This window comes from Tursiops truncatus, chromosome X, assembly GCF_011762595.2.
Source record: "Tursiops truncatus isolate mTurTru1 chromosome X, mTurTru1.mat.Y, whole genome shotgun sequence".
NCBI lineage: Eukaryota > Metazoa > Chordata > Mammalia > Artiodactyla > Delphinidae > Tursiops > Tursiops truncatus.
In genome coordinates this window covers 88,378,016-88,398,593 of record NC_047055.1, presented here as the reverse complement: position 1 = coordinate 88,398,593, position 20,578 = coordinate 88,378,016, and positions in this window count along the sequence as shown.

The window sequence follows — 20,578 nt, the reverse complement described above, 5'->3', positions numbered from 1 at the left end:
CCAACCGCAGTCCTCTCCCTGCGCTCCGACCGAAGCCTGAGCCTCAGCTCGCAGCCCCGTGCGCCCTAGCGGGTGAGCAGACAAGCCTCTTGGGCTGGTGAGTGCCGGTCGGCACCGATCCTCTCTGTGGGAATCTCTCCGCTCTGCCCTCCACACCCCTGTTGCTGCGCTTTCCTCCGCGGCACCGAAGCTTTCCCCCTCCACCACCCGCAGTCTCCGCCCGTGAAGGGGCTTCCTAGTTTGCGGAAACCTTTCCTCCTTCACAGCTCCCTCCCACTGGTGCAGGTCCTGTCCCTATTCTTTTGTCTCTGTTTTTTCTTTTTCTCTTTTGCCCTACCCAGGTACGAGGGGATTTTCTTGCCTTTTGGGAGGTCTGAGGTCTTCTGCCAGCGTTCAGCAGGTGTTCTGTAGGAGTTGTTCCACGTGTAGATATATTTCTGTGGGGAGGAAGGTGATCCCCGCGTCTTACTCTTCCGCCATCTTCCCCTCGTCCTCCCGAGTGTTAGCTCTTTCTAAATGTTTTATAGAATTCACCCGTGAAGTCATCTGGTCCTGGACTTTTGTTTGTTGGAAAATTTTTAATCACAGTTTCAATTTCATTACTTGTGACTGGTCTGTTCATATTTTCTATTTCTTCCTATTTCAGACTTGGAAGGTTATACCTTTCTAAGAATTTGTCCATTTCTTCCAGGTTGTCCATTTTATTGGCATAGAGTTGCTTGTAGTAGTCTCTTAGGGTGCTTTGTACTTCTGTGGTGTCCGTTGTAACGTCTCCTTTTTCATTTCTAATTTTATTGATTTGAATCCTCTCCCTGTTTTCCTTGATGAGTCTGGCTAATGGTTTATCAATTTCATTTATCTTCTCAAAGAACAAGGTTTTACTTTTATTGATCTTTGCTATTATTTTCTTAGTTTCTATTTCATTTATTTCTGCTCTGATCCTTATTTCTTTCCTTCTACTAACTTTGGGTTTTGTTTGTTCTTCTTTCTCTAGTTACTTTAGTTGTAAGGTTAGATTGTTTATTTCAGACTTTTCTTGTTTCTTGAGGTAGGCTTGTATTGCTATAACCTTCCTTCTTAGCACCTTTTTTGCTGCATCCCATAGGTTTTGGATTGTCGTGTTTTTGTTGTCATTTTTCTCTAGGTATTTTTTGATTTCCTCTTTGATTTCTTCAGTGATCTCTTTGTTATTTAGTAACATATTGTTTAGCCTCCATATGTTTGTGTTTGTAACGTTTTTTTCCCTGTAACTGATATCTAGTCTCATAGCACTGTGGCCAGAAAAATGCTTGATATGATTTCAATTTTCTTAAATTTACTGTGGCTTGATTTGTGATGCAAGATGTGATCTGTCCTGGAGAATGTTCCATGCACACTTGAGAAGAAAGTGTAATCTGCTGTTTTTGGATGGAATGTCCTATAAATATCAATTAAATCTATCTGGTCTATTGTGTCATTTAAAGCTTGTGTTTCCTTATTAATTTTCTGTTTGGATGATCTGTCCATTGGTGTAAGTGAGATAGTAAAGTTCCCCACTATTATTGTGTTACTGTTGATCTCCTCTTTTATAGCTGTTAGCATTTGCCTCATGTATTGAGGTGCTCCTATGTTGGGCACATATATATTTATAATTTTTATATCTTCTTCTTGGATTGATCATTATGTAGTGTCCTTCCTTGTCTCTTGTAACATTCTTTGTTTTAAAGTCTATTTTATCTGATATGAGTATTGCTACTCCAGCTTTCTTTTGATTTCCATTTGCATGGAATATCTTTTTCCATCCCCTCACTTTCATTCCGTATGTGTCCCCAGGTCTGAAGTGTGTCCCTTGTAGACAGCATATATGGGGGTCTTTTTTTTTTTTTTGTTGCGGTTCACAGGCCTCTCACTGTTGTGGCCTCTCCCATTGCAGAGCACAGGCTCCGGACACGCAGGCTCAGCAGCCATGGCTCATGGGCCCAACCGCTCCACGGCATATGGGATTTTCCCGGACCAAGGCACGAACCCATGTCCCCTGCATCAGCAGGTGGACTGTCAACCACTGCGCCACCAGGGAAGCCCCTGGCGTCTTGTTTTTGTATCCATTCAGCGAGCCTGTGTCTTTTGATTGGAGCATTTAATCCATTCACGTTTAAGGTAATTATCGTTGTGTATGTTCCTATTACCATTTTCTTAATTGTTATGGGTTTGTTTTTGTAAGTCCTTCTTTTCTCTTGTGTTTCCCACTTAGAGAAGTTCCTTTAGCATTTGTTGTAGCGCTGGTTTGGTGGTGCTGAATTCTCTTAGCTTTTGCTTGTCTGTAAAGCTTTTGATTTCTGCGTCGAATATGAATGAGATCATGCTGGGTAGAGTACTCTTGATTGTAGGTTTTTCCCTTTCATCACTTTAAATATATCATGTTACTCCCTTCTGGCTTGCACAGTTTCTGCTGAGAAATCAGTTGTTAACCTTATGGGAGTTCCCTTGTATGTTATTTGTTGTTTTTTCCTTGTTGCTTTCAATAACTTTTCTTTGTCTTTAATTTTTGTCAGTTTGATTACTATGTATCTCAGTGTGTTTCTCCTTGGATTTATCCTGTATGGGACTCTCTGTGCTTCCTGGACTTGGGTGGCTATTTCCTTTCCCCTGTTAGGGAAGTTTTTGACTATAATCTCTTCAAATATTTTCTTGGGTCCTTTCTCTCTCTCTTCTCCTTCTGGGACCCCTATCAGGCGAGTGTTGGTGTATTTAATGTTGTCCCAGAGGTCTCCTAGGCTGTCTTCATTTCTTTTCATTCTTTTTCTTTATTCTGTTCCACAGCAGTGAATTCCACCATTCTGTCTTCCAGGTCACTTATGTGTTCTTCTGCCTCAGTTTTTCTGCTATTGATTCCTTCTAGTGTATTTTTCATTTCAGTTATTGTATTGTTCAACTCTGTTTGTTTGTTCTTTAATTCTTCTAGGTGTTTGTTCTTTAATTCTTCTAGGTCTTTGTTAAACATTTCTTGCATCTTTTCTATCTTTGCCTCCATTCTTTTTCCGAGGTCCTGGATCATCTTCACTATCATTGTTCTGAAATCTTTTTCTGGAACACTGCCTATCTCCACTTCATTTAGTTGTTTTTCTGGGGTTTTATCTTGTTCCTTCATCTGGTACATAGCCTTCTGCCTTTTCATCTTATCTATCTTTCTGTGAATGTGGTTTTTGTTCCACAGGCTGCAGGATTGTAGTTCTTCTTCATTCTTCTGACTGCCCTCTGGTGGATGAGGCTATCTAAGAGGCTTGGAATGAGTATTCTTATCAGTGTTCTAAAAATAGTGGTTGAGCTCAATAAGCTTGCTGATTACATTAAAATGTTTGCATTGTTAACACCTTAGGAGAAAAGAGGGGACTAGGAACACATACAAAGGGAAGTGTAATTAAGGAAATACTTGGCACAATAAGGTCTTTGTGCCATAACAGAGTCCTATCTTCATAACAAGCAGAAATATATTGCTAACAGAAACATGTGAAAAAGCCCCCGTTTGCTACATTTGGCTTTGGTCAGACCCTTTGATTTAAACGGTACTCAAATTCTTTTTTTTGAGGGAGATGAATGTAACTCATTTAATCATAACACATAACATTGTTAAGCATTAATTATGTGCCAAACACTGTGCTTTACATGTATTCTCTCATTTTCAAATATGTTTTGGTGTGAAATACACAAAAAATATATAAGTTATAGGCACATTTTACCAAATGGTTAAAAAGTAAAATGTGACCTATTAGGTGCTCTCTAATGACTTATATGGAAATGGAGTCTAGAAGAGAGTGGATATATGTATATGTATGGCTGATTCACTTTGCTGTACAGCAGAAACTAACACACCATTGTAAAGCAGTTATACTCCAATAAAGATGTTTAAAAAAATCACATAAATGAAACTTAAAATTGTGATGACTTCTTTCAACTACCCAAGTTAATTCTTTAATAATTGTTCTGACCTCTGTATTTTGTTCAGAAAAAATTCAATCTAATTTAAATAAATAGAAGTACCTACAAAAAAAGGTAATTAAAAAAATAAAAAGTAAACTGTATCCACACAAAAACTTGCACTAAGATGTTTTTAGAAGTTTCACGTATAATTGCTAAAACTTGGAAGCAACCAAGATGTCTTTCAGTAGGTGATGAGTGAATAAATAAACTGTGATACACCCAGACAATAGGATATTATTGAGTGATAAAGAAATGAGCTGTCAAGCCTGCATGGAGGAACCTTAAATGTCTAGTCCTAATGGAAAGAATCTAGTCTGAAAAGGCTGCATACTGTTTGATTTCAATTAAATGACATTCTGGAAAAAGCAAGACTGTGGAGACAGAAAAACGTCAGTGGTTGCTAAGGATTACAGGGGAGGGAGGGAGGAATAGGTTGAGTACAGAGGATTTTTAGGGCAGCAAAACTATTTTGTATGATACTATGATAGTGGATGCATGTCATTATACATCTGTCTAAACCCATAGAATGTTCAAGACCAAGAATGAACCCTAATATAATCTGTGGGCTTTGGGTGATTATGAAACATCAGTGTAGGTTCACTGATTGTAACAAATGTACAATCTAATGGGGGATGTTGATAGTGAAGGGAGCTGTGCATGTGTAGGATTAGCAGGTATATGGAAATGCTCTGCATTTCTGCTCAATTTTGCTGTGAACCTAAAACTGCTCTCATAATAAAGTCTATTAAAGTTTTTTAAAAAGTAAATGTCTGTGTTTACTAAGCAGGTCAGGAAAGAGAACATTATAGTCACCCTTTAAAAGCAACCCCTGCCATGGATTCCTAGTTCCTCCCCTTCCATCCCCCACCAGAGGTAACCACTACCCTGACTTTTATGCTAATCATTTCATTTAATTTCTTTTCTTTTCTTTTGGCTGTACTGCAGCATGCAGAATCTTAGTTCCTCAACCAGGAATCGAACCTGTGCCCCCCTGCAGTGGAAGTGCAGAGTCCTACCCACTGCACCTCCAGGGAATTCCCTATGTTAATCATTTCTTGCTTTTCTTCATGGTTTTATGACCTAAGAATACAACCCTAAAAATATAGTGTGTTTGTTTTTTAAATATATGTGTATAAATGAAGTCACATTGTATATAATATTCTGTGAATTGTCTTTTTAATGCTCAACAATGTGTGAGATTCATCCATGTTGTTATGTATAGAAATAGTTTGTCCATTTTTTAAAAAATTAATATATTTATTTTTGGCTGCGTTGGGTCTTCATTGCTGCACACGGTCTCTCTGTAGTTGCGGAGAGCGGGGGCTACTCTTTGTTGCAGTGAGCAGGCTTCTCATTGTGGTGGCTTCTCGTTGTGGAGCACGGGCTCTAGGCACATGGGCCTCAGCAGTTGTGGCTCATGGGCTCTAGAGAGCAGGCTCAGTAGTTGTGGCGCACAGGCTTAGTTGCTCCACGGCATGTGGGAATCCTCCCAGACCAGGGATCGAACCCGTGTCCCCTGCATTGGCAGGTGGATTCTCAACCACTGCACCACCAGGGAAGCCCAGTTTGTCCATTTTTCTTGCTGTATAGTATCCCATTGTATGACTGTGCCATAACTTTTATACATTTTACTGTTCATGAGCATTAGTGCTGCGATGAACATTTTTGTAGGTATAATTGTAGTACACATTCACATGCCTTTCTGTTGGAAGTATACCTAGGAGTAGAACTGCTATGTTAACATACCTGTGTTGCTTCAATATCATTAAATAATGCCAGGTTCCAGTTCTAGGTAAGATGCAATAAGCATACTCTGCCTGTCTCAGCCACTGAATGCAGCTATAAAGCCTGGAGCAGTTACTTTCAGGACTCTGAAAAGAAAATGAGAGTAGGCACATTAGGGAAAAGACTAGAACTCAAAGTATCACTGAACTGATGGTGAGTTTACCTCTTTTTTACCTCCCTCTGGCATCCCCTGGCAGCCCGAGCCCATAAGTGCTGACAGAGAGAGCCCCAAAAGAACTCCTCTAGTTCAGGCTTGAAGAATGGGAAAGGAATCTTCTAAAACTCAAATAACGTATGGAAATCCCCAGTTATGTTTCTCTTTTCTTTTCTTTTCTTTTTTTTTTTGTTCTCCTAAACCAAGCCTGAAAGTAATCTTATGGTGGCAATAGTAATGTTTCTGCATTCCACTTAAAATATATTGATTCTAAGCAATGCAGGGGAGAGTGGGCATTCTTACCTTGTTCCTGATCTCAGGAAAAAGCATTAAGACTTTTACCATTAGGTGTGATGTTAGCTATAGGGTTTAGTGTGTGTGTTTGTGTGTGTGTGTGTGTGTGTGTGTGTGTGTGTGTGTGTGCATGCTCTTTATCAGATTATGGAAGGTTCTTGTACTTCCAGTTTGCTGAGGGTTTGTTTGTTTGCATTTTTTATTAACATATGTTGAATTCTGTCAAATTCTTTTCTGCATAAATTGATGTGATCATATGATTTGTCATCTTTTAATATCATGTAATTCATTGATCGATTTTGAATATTGACTCAGCCTTGCATTCCCAGGATAAATCTCATGTGATTATGGCAAATTTTTCATCATGTTATGTACAAATAGGGATAGTACAGAAAGTCCTAGTCAATGCAATAGGCAAGACAAATATAGAGAAAGATATGGATTGGAAAGAAAGAGAAAAAAACACTTCCTATTTATAGACAACATGATAGTTGTCTGTGTAGAAAATCCCAAAACATCCACAAAATGACTTATAACTAATAAGTGAATTTAGCAGGGTCACTGAACACAAGGCTGACACACAAAGATCAATTCTATTTTTTATACTTGTAATAGACAACTGCAATAGAAGTTAAAAACAATACCGTTCATCATTCACCATAATTAAGTGGGATTTATCCCTGAGATGCAAGGGTGATTCAACATACACAAATGAATAATATGACACTATATTGATAAAATGAAAGATAAAAAATATATGATCATCTCCATAGGTGCAGAAAAAGCATTTGACAAAGTGCAACATCCTCTCATGATTAAAAAAAAAAAACACTCAAGGAACTGCCTATAGATAGAACACACCTCATCTCAATGAAGGCCACATATGACAAACCCACAGACAACATCATACTTAATGATGAAAGCTTGAAAGCTTTTCCTCTTAGATCGGGAATAAGACAAGGATGCCCACTCTCACCACTCTTATTCAGTATAATACTGAAAGTCCTAGCCAGAGAAATCAGGCAAGAAAAAGAAATAAAAGGCATACAAATTGGAAAGGAAGAAGTAAAATTGTCTTTGTTTTCAGATTATATAATCTTTATATAGAAAATCCTAAAGACTTCACAACAAAACCTGCTAGAACTAATCAACAAATTCAATAAAATTGCAGGATACAAAATCAACATACAGAAAACAGTTGTGTTTCATACACTAACAACAAAACATCTGAAAAGGAAATAAAGAAAACTATCCCATTCACAGGAGCATCAAAAACACTAAAATACTTAGGAATAAATCTAACCAAGGAGGTAAAAGATACATACATTAAAAACTACACAACTTTGATGAGAGAAATTGAAGAAGACATGAACAAATCCATGTTCATGGATCAGAAGAATTAATATTGTTAAAATGTCCATATTACCGAAAGTCACCTATAGATTCAATGCAACCCTTATCAAAATTCCAATGGCATTTTTCTAGAAATAGAAAAAAATCCTAAAATTTGTATGGAGACATACACACACACAAACCAAAGCAACACTGAGAAAGAAGAACAAAGCTGGAGGTATCACATGTCTTGATTTCAAACTATACTACAAAGCTATAGTAAACAAAACATTATGGTTCTGGTATGAAAATAGACACATAGAAAAATGAAACAGAATGAAGAGTCCAGCAATAAACCTACAAATATGTAGTCAACTAATATTTGACAAGAGAACCAAAAATAGTCAATGAGGAAAGGATAGTCTCTTCAAGAAATGATACTGGGAAAACTGGATAACCATATGCAGAAGAATGAAATTGGACCCCTATCTTATACCACTCATAAAAATTAACTCAAAATGGACAGAAATGGGACAGAATATTTGCAAATTATATATCTGATAAGGAGTTAATACCCAAAGTACATAAAGAACACATACAACTCAATAGCAAAAAAAACCCTAACAACCCAATTAAAAAATGGACAGAGGAACTAAACAGACAGTTTTCCAAATAAAATATACAAATGGCCAACAGATACATGAAAAGATGCTTAACGTCATTAATCACCAGGGAAATGCAAATCAAAACTACAATGAGGTATCACCTCACACCAGTTAGAATGGCTATCATCAAAAAAGACAAGTGACACCAAGTTTTGGTGAGGGTGTGGAGAAAAGGGAATCCTAGTAAACTGTTGGTGGAAATGTAAATTGGTACAGTCACTACGGAAAACAGTATGGAGGTTCCTCAAAATTAAAAATAGAACTACCATATGATACAGCAATTCCATTTCTGGGTATCTATCTAAAGAAAATGAAAACACTAATTTGAAAAGATATGTGCACACCTATGTTTATTTGCAGCAGTATTCACAGTTGTCAAGATATGGAAACAACCTAAGTATCCATCAACAGATGAATGGATAAAGAAGATGTGGTATATATATATATATATATATATATATATATATATATATATATATATATATATATATATATATATATATATATACAATGGAATACTATTCAGCCATAAGAAAGAAGGAAGTCCTGCCATTTGCAACAATACAGATGGACCTTCAGGACATTATGTTAAGTGAAATAAATCAGAGAAAGGCAAATATTATATGGATTCTAAAAATGTCAAACTCAGAGAAACAGAGAGTAGAATTGTTGTTACCAGGGGTGGGGGGTGAGGTAAATGGGGAGATATTGGTCAAAGGCTACAAACTTCCAGTTATAAGATGCACAAGTTCTGGAGCTCTAATGTACAGCATGGTGATTATAGCTAATAAAACTGTATCATATACTTGAAAGTTGCTGAGAGAGCAGATCTTAAATGTTCTCACCACAAAAAAAGAAATGGTAATTATGTGACGGGATAGGGTGGTAGCTAATGCTATGGTGGTAATCATTTTGCAATTTATAAATGTATCAAATCAACACATTGCGCACCTTAAAGTTACACGGTATTATGGGCCAATTGTAGCTGGGGGGAAAGTACTATTCACAATGTCTCCAAAAATGAAATACTTCAGTATAAATCTGACAAAACATGTACAGAGGGATTTCCCTGGTGGCGCAGTAGTTAAGAATCCGCCTTCCGATGCAGGGGACACGAGTTCGAGCCCTGGTCCGGGAAAATACCACATGCCGCGGAGCAACTAAGCCCGTGCGCCACAACTACTGAGCCTGCGCTCTAGAGCCCACAAGCCACAACTACTGAGCCCGCATGCCACAGCTACTGAAGCCCACACACCTAGAGCCCGTGCTCCGCAAAAAGAAAAGCCACCGCAATGAGAAGCCCGCACACCACAATGAAGAGTAGCCCTCGCTTGCGGCAATAGAAAAAGCCCCCGTGCAGCAACAAAGAACCAGCGCAGCCAAAAATAAATAAATTTATTAAAAACAAAACATGTAGAGAATGTGCATGCTGGATGGCTCTATTGCAAAGCAGGAGAGGACAGTGATGGAGATGGAATGTGAGCAAAGGGCAGCCTCTGCCAAACCATCTGCTCCACCAGAGGGAAGCATTTCCCCTAGTATACCTCCCGGATAGTACTCTGACGCTTATCCCTGCTTTTGCTTACCTAGTCTTCATTTCGGTACACTTCCTCAGAACATGTTCAGTCTTGACTGCTAAGGTATCTATTGGGACAACATTGCTGCATAACAAATTACCCCAAAACTCAGTGGCTTAAAAAAAGGAAGCACGTACTTAGCTCAGAACTGTGGCTCAGCAAATGTAGACTGGACCCAGATTGTGTGTGGTGGGGGTGGAGGAGGGGGTCCTCTGTTTTTCACTGGGATCACTCTACTCTCTGGAGATAGATTAGCTGTCAGCTTATCTCAGATAGCCTTGGATAGTACTGGGGTGACTTGACTCTGCTTCATATGTATTTCATCCTCCAGCAGGCCAGCCTGGGCATGTTCTCAGAGGAACAAGAGCAGAAGCAGATACATGCAAGTGCTTTTTAATGCCTCTGCATGCCTCACATCTGCTAACGTGCCATTGGCCAAAGAAAGTCACATAGCTAAACTTGGAATCAAGGGGTACAGAAATATGCTCAGTCACTGCAATGAGAGTAGCCTCAAAGTTACTTGTCAAAGGGTATGGATACTGGGAGGAGTTATTAATTGGGGCCATTAATGCAATTAATCTACTAAAACCATGGTGTCAGACTCTCATCTTTGGTACCCACCCTGGTCTCAATCCATTTGTGACCTCTGTCATCGTTCTTAGACATCGTTTTTACATTATCATTGCTCCTTCTAACAAATTCTTCCAGGATTAGCTCTAGAGCTGGTCTAAGACCCCCAGAGATGTCTGGGTCACTGACTTTCATTACATTCTCACAGCTCTGAGCTCTGAAAAGCAGTTGGCCCAGGCTAGGTTGGTCTAGCTGAGATGAGAGCAAGAAATAAAGGCTGTGTACATGTCTGAGTATTCTGATCTGAACTATACTCTGTCACCACATTGCTGAGCTTCCAGAAGCTTGGATGTGAGGTTACTTCTCTCAGACTTACTATGTACAGCTGTGTGTCCACCGGTAAGGTCCTTCTGGGGATCTGGAACTAAACACCTCCCTCTGTCATTGAAAATACTACTGATTTCTAGCTGTGTATCTGACTATGCTAAATTCTTCTTGTGTTCTTTAGTTCAGTCAACAACTGCATGTTTTCTCTTTCCATTTGAACCAAATTGTTGACTTTCCTCAATACTATGAATACGTGATTCCTAAAGTGATCTAAAACACTATGGTTGTCTTCTTCCCATGACAATTGACCCTCAACTACTGACCCTGCCTTCAGTAAATACTTAATGTTGGTGAGCCCTGTGTTTCAAGCTGAGCACCCAAAGTATATACCAAAGAGCCACATTAGGAGTTGGATGGTGGGATGGGGCTCCAAGCTCAATCCATGAAGTAAAAGCTGAGTGGAGATTAAAGCTAGGTCAACCTTGGCTTAAAAGAGAGATATACCATGACTAAGCAGGGAATGCATGAGATTCCCAGTTTGGGGCCCAGTCACGGACAAAGTTGATAGGAGATAACATGGAGATAAAGTTCAGGAGTGCAGATAATGTTGCATGTTGTGTTCTCTAAGAAGCAGACTCTGAGACAGAGTTTAGCATACAGAATATTTATTAAAGAGTGTCCTTGCAAATGTGAATGAAAAATGTTGCCTGCCATGTCAGTAAACAAAGGATGTTGCAGCCATCAAGCCACTACAGCTGCCCACCTTCATGGTGCGCCCTAAGGGAACTCAGGATGGAGACAAAAGAGTTGGGCTGCCCACTGCCAAGCTCTCAGCCACTACAGCCACCCCAGAGGGTGCACCCTAAGGGGACTCAGGATGGGAAAGCACAGGATACTGGCCCTGGATGGCTAGGGTGCATATCAAAGGAACAATTTCAGTGAGCCCAGACTCTTGCATCTTCTCATACATAGAAAAGCACCACATTTCTTAACCTGAGATGTCTGGTTTTCTTTAATCAACAGTAATCTTTTGAAGTTCTGACTGCCTGGTCTTTGTTGCAAAAACTCCTATATGCCCTGGCTCCTCCCTTACCTCTTTGGGGCAGTCCCTCAGAGCTATCTGAGAGGCTGCATCCCAGGCTCAAGTCCTCAGTTTTGTCCACCAAATAAAACATAGTTCTCAACTCTTAGGTTGTGAATTTTTTCAGTCGACACAAACAACACCTGGAACAAAAAGGGAAGGGAGAAGAACTGGGCAGAGAGACAAGTCAAGCTGCAAAATAGGCCCAAGAACATCAAGCAACTCTATGGACCATGATGGAGATAAAATGGCCCCTCAGAGTTGTCCTGGACTGGGCCAAAATGGCCAGGCCATCTACTCCTGCATCCATCAGTCATTGGATGCGAGCATTGAGCAAAGCTGTCTACCCACAACACACTTAGCAACTGGGCTGACAAGCTCTTCCCTCTTCCTCCTTTTAGAGGTGTAAGTCACTGATCCTGGAAATTTGCCTAAGTCAATCTTAAACACAGGGCCCCTGAGCTCAGTATCTGACGGCAATTCTACTGTGTTCTTTTCATTCATCTCTGAGGTTACAGTTCATTTTTTTCATCATTTTTGTCCAGTCTAATGTATTGCTTAAAAATCATGATATAATCCTTCAGAGATAAATATATAAAGCTTAACACATTGTGGCAATTTAAAAACATGCTGTATTAGTCAGAGTTCTCTAGAGAAACAGAACCAATAGGATATATATGTTAGGGAACGTTGACCAAAACCACCCACCTTGGCTCGATGATAACCACTTGCATGAGTTGTCTCACAACAGGAGGTCCTGATGAGAAACATGGTGCTGCCACTGAAAACTAACCAGGAGAATTTGGGCAGGGCCAAAAAGAGGGAGGAAATGCCAGCCCATAATATTGTCCTACCACACTCCCAGAATCCTTCTTGCTGGAATCCATCTTGGCTGAGAGGTGCTCACACCACCAGGCAGGACCCTGAGTCAGACCAAATGTGGGCACGAGCAAGATGATTGGCCAGAGACAACCGGAAAGCTAACATCATTACCATAAAACCTGAGACTGTGAGCCACGTGACAGAGCGGTCCTCCTGGGTTCCCTTACCCTCCTGCTCTCTGCCCGGGCGCCCCCTCTCAATAAAGTCTTTTGCTTTGTCAGCATGTGTGTCTCCTCGGACAATTCATTTCTGAGTGTTAGACAAGAGCCCACTCTCAGGCCCTGGAAGGGGTCCCCATCCTGCACTATGTGTGTGTGTGTGTGTGTGTGTGTGTGTGTGTGTGTGTGTGTGTGTGTGTGTATATATATATATATATATATGAAGAGATTTATTATAAGGAATTGGCTCACACAATTCTGAAGGCTGAGAAGTCCCACGATCTACTCTCTGCAAGCTGGAGACCCAGGAAAGCTGGAGGTGTAATTCAATCCAACTCCAAAAGCCTGAGAACCAGGAGCACCAATGGTGCAGAAGATTAATACCCAGCTCAAACAGTCAGGAAGGACCGAATTCTTCCTTCCTCCATCCTTTTGTTCTATTCAGGCCCTCAACAGATTGGATGATGCTCATCCACTGTGGGGAGGGCAAACCACTTTATTGAGCTCACCAATTCAAATGCTAACTTCATATGGAAGCATCCTCATAGACACACTCAGAAATAATGTTTAGGCAAATATCTGGGCACCCCATGATCCAGTCAAGTTGACACATAAAATTAACCATCACACATGTCCACAAATTCTTTGATTCTCCTTCCATCAAGACGTATGGCCTCTGTCTCCTTTCTTTGAACTGGGGTGGGCTTGTGATTGACTTGTAATCAATAGAATGAGACAAATGTGATGCTGTATGCTTGTGAAGCCAGGTCAGAAAAGGCAATGCAGCTTCTACCTTGTTCCCTGGGACACTAACCTTAAAGCCCTGACTCACCATGTAAAAGATCCGACTACCCTGAGGCCACAATGCTGTGTGGCAGCCCAGCCCACATGGAAAGGACACAGGGTAGAGTTCTGTCAACATCTCCAGCCTAGGTCCCAGCCAACAGCTAGAATCAATAGGCAGACACGAGAATGGAGATGCCTTCCTATGACCCCAGCCCCCAGACTTTGAGTTACCCCAGCCCAGTCTTCCCAGCTGAGGCCGCAGACATGGTGGAGCAGAGACAAATGACTCCCACTGTGCTCCATCAGAAACCCTGACCCACAAAATTAGTGGGCAGAATAAAATGATTATTGTAAGCCATTAAGTTTGGGGGTAATTTGTTATCGAGCAATTGGATACATTTGCTCGATAACAACATGGGATACAAATCTTCTTGTGATAAATTCTCGGGTCTGTCCCTCAATTGTTACAGAAGAGGCTCTCATGCATCTTTTGGCTCTGCAGAGCCTGGAAATGACCTAGAGAAACTCTCCCTTTTGGAGAATTAGAAAGGAGAATTTCTGGATTAAAAGCATAATTTTTAGGAGCTCACTATGTGCTTTTTGCTTCAAGAGGCAAGTATATGACAACTGAATCCAGGTCATCCTAAAAAGTCCAAGAGTGAAGATGACTCAGAGAAGGGGGACATCAGTCTTCCACCACACAGGTTTAGTTCCTGATCCTAAATTAATGTTTTACAATTTAATCTGGTTGCCATTCGGCTCGTGTTTATTTTTACATCGACTAAACATAAAATACAGGTTGGTCCAGTTGTGTTAGTCATAAAACATATCAAGCAATCTTAGTTAAATAGTTTTAAAGCTAAGAATTTTCTCTCTGTATAAGATAATCTCTTTTAGTTAATGTTTCCAGACACCCTCAAATGAGCAGTGCATATCAGTGCTTGAAAAATCCAAATGAAAGAAGTTCTTTTATCTTCATAGCAGCTAGCATGATTTATCTTGCTAACAAGCAGAAGTGAGGAATTCCACTTGAGGTTTTAATTAAAATGTAAGGACTCATTGAATAGAAGGGATTGAAAACCGCCATCTCCAACGGGTCAGAATGCAGCCAATGTAACAAGCAAGGCCTCTTGAAATTTAAGAGCCGAGTTTTCCTGGTGTTCAATATAGTTGACAGTCTATGGGCTGCACGAATGAAAATATCTACCTCATTACCCAGAAGGTCACCCCAACTACTGTAATCAGGTACTTTAGGGAAATTGTTGAAATCACTTGCCAGAAACATCCCTCAATTTTTTCAACTAATCTCTGAAAAGCTTTGTGGAACAGCCAATTTCACACTCAGGTCAACTGTATTCTTTTAACCCCGTGAAGTCATCAAGTTATACTAAAAATCAAACCTGTGTATTGCAAATAATTTCATTTCCTGCTTGCTGACATTGGAAATATTCTCAAGAACACTGTGGCAAGATGAGCTGAAGGAAGAAAAGCCTCGAAGAGATATTCCCTCTCACTCAGTCAGTGGGCAGTATTTGCTCCTGAGGTCACAAGGCTGAAAAAAATGAAAAGAGAAAATATGCATTGAAGGCTTAGAGGTGGCAGGAACTGTTATTATCAGAGAGAAAACTAAAGCCAAGAGAGATAAGTAACCTGCCAGAGATCATGTAATCAGGAAGGGCCAGGGCCAAACTTTGAACACAAGCACCTTTAATTAAGAAGCAATACTGCTTCTTGGAGCAGAGCTTATGAACAAAAAAGGGGGGGAGGGTGCAGAAAGAGTAGAAAACAGAAGAATGCAGAAGACTAGTGTGGACAAAAAAATGTCACCTGCCATATCAGGAAACAAAGGATGTTGCGGCCATCAAGCCATCTGCCACTGCAGCTGACCCTGACAGTGCACCCTGAGGGGACTCAGCATGGAGAAAAAGCAGGATACTGGCCCTAGATGGTTAAGGTACATATCAAAGGAATAATTTCAATGAGCCCAGACTCTTGCATCTTCCCATACATAGAGAAGCGCTAAATTGCTTAACTTGAGATGTTTGTTTTTTCTTTAATTAACAGTAATCTTTTGATGTTCCGACTACCTGGCTTTTGTTGCAAAATCTCCTGGCTCCTCCATTACCTCTTTGGAGCAGCTCCTCAGATGACCTGAGAGCCTGTGTCCCAGGCTGAGGTCCTCTGTAAGTCCCCCGAATAACACATAACTCGCAACTTTTCGGTTGCGCATTGTTTTTCAGTCGACACTGGGGTTACCACCTATCACATCTGAGGAAAAACTGCAATCAAGTAGATCACGAGCTGGTTGCTTTGCCTCTTTCTCTTCCATTTCTTCCACCTGTTTCAACCCACCAATTCTAGCATTTGTCCTACGCTTCCTTGTTAACCCATTCACTCCCTGCTTCTCTAGTCATGTAGCCCACGCACTTCCTTTGTTTTTTTTAAGAAGATGATATTACTTTTTTTCTCTTTTTTTTGGCCATGCCACACGGCACGTGGGATCTTAGTTCCCCGACCAGGGATCGAACCCGCGTCCCCTGCATCCCTGCATTGGAAGTGCGGAGTCAACCACTGGACCACCAGGGAAGTCCTGCCCACCCACTTACTTTTAACACAGAGACCCAACCCACACTATACTAGTTGTTAGGAAGCCGTGACAAGGTAAGGGATTTCCATACTAGAACTGTGTAAATTGCAAAGTGCCGTTTAAATGTGAGGTATTATTTTTTATACTAAATTGATGTCATATCCTGTCCTACCACCCTGCCTGGAATGGCCTATCACTCCTTAAGGGAGTTCCAGAAGAGATGGAACCTTATTTACCATCTTAATATTTTTAATGTACAGTTCAGTCGTGTTGTGCAACCAACCTCTAGGACTTTTTCATCTCACAAAACCAAAGTACTATACCCATTAAACAACAGCTCCCCATTTCCCCTCCCTTCAGCCCCTGGCGGCCACCATTCTACCTTCTGTCTCTGTGAATCTGATTCCTCTAGATACCTCAGATAAGTGAAATCATACAGTATTTGTCTTTTTGTGACTGACCTATCTCACTTAGCATAATGTCCTCAAGGTTCATCTGCGTCATAACACGTATTGGAATTTCCTTTTTTAAGGCTAAATAATACTCCACTGTCTGTATATAATGCATTTTGTTTATCAGTTCATTCGTTGGTAGACGTTTAGGTTGCTTCCACTTATTCTTACAGCTTTTAAAAATCAGTGCTCATGCAAAAAGGAATAACCCCCCCTTTCTGACCTGCTTCCTACTCTGCACTGTCATCTGTGTGTCAGAGACTGACCCACTGCCTGCTCTTTCTCCTATGCCCTCCCTCCTGTGCCTCCCTTCCTTTCTTAGCCTTGCATACATACCTGCTCCCTATCAATCAACCAGGATTCTGGGCCTTTCATTTGATTTATTTATTTTTAAAATTTTTATTGATATAATTGACATATAACATTGTGTAAATTTCAGGTGACACTGTGTTGATTTGATACATTTATATATTACAGTATGATTACCACTGTAGCATTAGTGAACACCTCTATCATGTCACATAATTATTTCTTTTTTGTGGTGGGAACAATTAAGGTTTAGTCTCTTAAAAGGAAACTCTGGTATACTAGGAATGGTGGGAATGTAAATTGGTGCAGCCACTATGGAAAACAGTATGGAGGTTCCTTAAAAAACTAAAAATAGAACTACCATATGATCCAGTAATTCCACTGCTGGGTATATATCCAAAGAAAATGAAAACACTAATTCAAAAAGATACAATATGATCTAGCAGTTGCACTTCTCGGTATTTTTCCAAAGAAAAAAAAGCACTAATTTAAAAAGATACATGTATAAAATAGATAAACAACAAGGTCCTACAGTATAGCACAGGGAACTATATTCAATATCCTGTGATAAACCATAATGGAAAAGAATATGAAAAAGAATATATATATCTGAATCACTTTGCTGTACACCAGAAACTAACACAACATTGTAAATCAGCTATACTTCAATAAAAATAAATAAAAATAAAAAGATACATGCACCCCTAAAAAAAGGTACATGCATCCCAATGTTCATAGCAGCACTATTTGCAATAGCTAAGATATGGAAGCAACCCAAGTGTCCATCAACAGATGAATGGGTAAAGAAGATGTGGTGTGTGTGTGTATGCAATGGAATACTAGTCAGCCATAAAAGGAATGAAATTTGCAACAACGTGGATGGACCTGGAGGGTATTATGCTTATTGAAATAAGTCAGACAAAGACAAATACTGTATGTTATCATTTATATGATGAAATAAAAAACAAACGAATGTATATAACAAAACAGAAACAGACTTACAGATATAGAGAACAAACTGGTGGTTGCCAGTGGGGAGAGGGAAGGGGAGGGGCAAAATAGGGGTAGAGGATTAAGAGACACAAGCTAGTATGTATAGAATAAGTATGCTACAAGGATACATTGTACAGCACAAGGAATACAGCCAATATTTTATAATAACTTTAAATGGAGTATAATCTATAAAAATTTTGAACCACTATGTTGTACATTTGAAACTAATATTGTAAATCAATTATACCTCAATTTTAAAAATTAAAATTTTTTTAAAATTTCTAAAAATCTAGTGTCTTAGCAACTTTGGAGTTTATAATACAGTATTGTTGACTATAATCACTATGCTGTGTGGGCCTTTCATTTTAGACACCAGACTCTAACCCTGGGCTTCTGGAAGACTCTGTCACTCGTTCCTTTTCTGCTGAGAAACACATCATACCCTCTTCCAGCTCCCCACAGCTGCTGGTTCCTAAGCCCAAAGGCTCAGCTAGGGCTTTTCCAGGTCAGTGAATTCTCCTGATGTGGCCCCCTGCTGCCACCTGCTGGCTATAGTCATCAATGCTTCTATGAGCCTGTTTCCTATTCAAGGTTAGCCCTTCCCACCTCATCGTCCATCATGGGATAAAACTTCCAACTACTTAAATTTTTTTCTCTTCAGTATTTTCACCCTGCGTGCTTTTAAAAGAAAGACCCTGTAGCGAATCTACACACCCTCTTATCAGCCATGTCCAAATATATAGAAAAAAAAATCTCTCTGTATTTGGTCACTTCATTTTGCAAAAGGACACAGAAAATTCCCAAAATGTAATTCAGCTCCCCTTATCTCCCTGGAAGCAGTTATATTATAATCAAATAAGTTGAATATGGGTAAATCTATAAAATATCAAGTACCAACTTTTCTTTGAAACTCATAAAATGTTTCAAAAATCTTTTGAAAACATTTCAAAATAAAACAAGATTGTTTATGGTTAACACAGGCATAAAAATGAAACTTATAGAATTACAACAAGAATTACTTTACAGAGTCTTGGATCATTTGGAAATAAGGCAAGACAAGAATGGAGCATAGATCCTCTATTTATGGATGAAACTAATTTGTGAATGGGCAAAACTGAAAACACATAATGGTCCAAGCCCCAGGTTTTGGGGGTAAGGGATTTAAATTGTGTTACTGACTATATCTTTATATATTATAAAATGTTTATTTCCCCCTGGCTTCCTACCTTACCTTCCCACTTCACATTGGACTTATTGTCTCCATCACGTGTACTTGATAGGCATCCATCCTGCTATGACATCCTGTCATGACAGGTGTGGTCAGTGGCACTGGATATATATTTTTAAGGGTGGTGTAAGGGTTGAGCTGAGAGGTGGGTGGGTGTCACAGTTGATGGTAGAGTCCAAGTAATGTGCTGGGGATTCAGCCTTGAGAAACATAGTGGCTTTCCTGCGGTTAGGGAGAAGGAATTAGATTGAAGTTTAATCTAAGGGATACGAAAGGAAGGAGCCAGATTTCAGTTAGTGGTGGCTTCAGAATTTGCTTTGATAAGAAGGGGCTAGAGTGGCAATCTGTAGTGAAGGAAGGTCTTCTAGGGTTCCATCTTAGAGCTGAATTTGTCTAACAATTTACATAAAATTGAGAAAATGTTGCTCATCACTCAAAAATGGGAGGAGCTGATAAGGTTTTAGGGGGGCTTCAATTCCTCTATTGGTCACTGCATTCTGCTGCATTGTACTGTCGACTGAAGAAAAATGTACAACCTAAAAGTTGCGAGTTATGTATTATTCGGGGATCTTACTGAGGACTATAGCCTGGGAGACAGCCTCTCAGATAGCTCTGAGGAACCACTCCAAAGAGGTAATGGATGAGTCAGGATATATAGGAGTTTTTGCTGAAAAAAATGTAGTCAAACATTAAAAGATTACTGCTAATTACAAAAAACAGACATCTCAAATTAATGATTTTAATGCTTTTCTTTGTATGAGAAGATGCAAGAGCCTGGGCTCCTTGAAATCATTCCTTTGATATGCATCTTAACTATCTAGGGCCAGTATCCTGTTTTTCTCCATCTTGAAGTCCCCTCAGGGTGCACTGTCGGGACAGAGGAAGAAGGGCAGCTACAGTGGCTGTTTGTGGGCAACATTTGTTGTTTACTAGAATGGCAGACAACATTTTTTGTCTGCACTGTTCTGGTAGGAAGTAAAGGTGAGAAATTGGACTCAGTTCCAAGCAAGGGGTCAGTCAAACGTCCCTGTGTGGAGACTTCTCTTCTAGCTAGGTTGAGCTAAAGAAATAAAATAAAATTACATAAAACTTGTGTTGTCTGAAGCTTTAGCTCTCTGCTGGGACTCTGGAGCTACACCAAGATTGTGAGTGGGGCGTCAAGCTGTGGACGTTGCCCTGAAATGTGAGAAAAGAAGGTCTTTAGTAAGTGTTATCATGAAAGTGCCATCATGGATTTGATACTTTCAGGTGGAGGGACCAGGTGGATCAGCCCATGCATCACCAGGTGGACTTGCTCTTGACACAGGGGTCTGTTGATGCTACCAGGGGGAAGACATATGCTAGTAGCTGAAATCAGTGTGAAACATCTCAAGAAATATTGTCAATGGAAGCAACCTAAGTGTCCATTGACAGATGAATGGATAAAGAAGATGTGGTACAT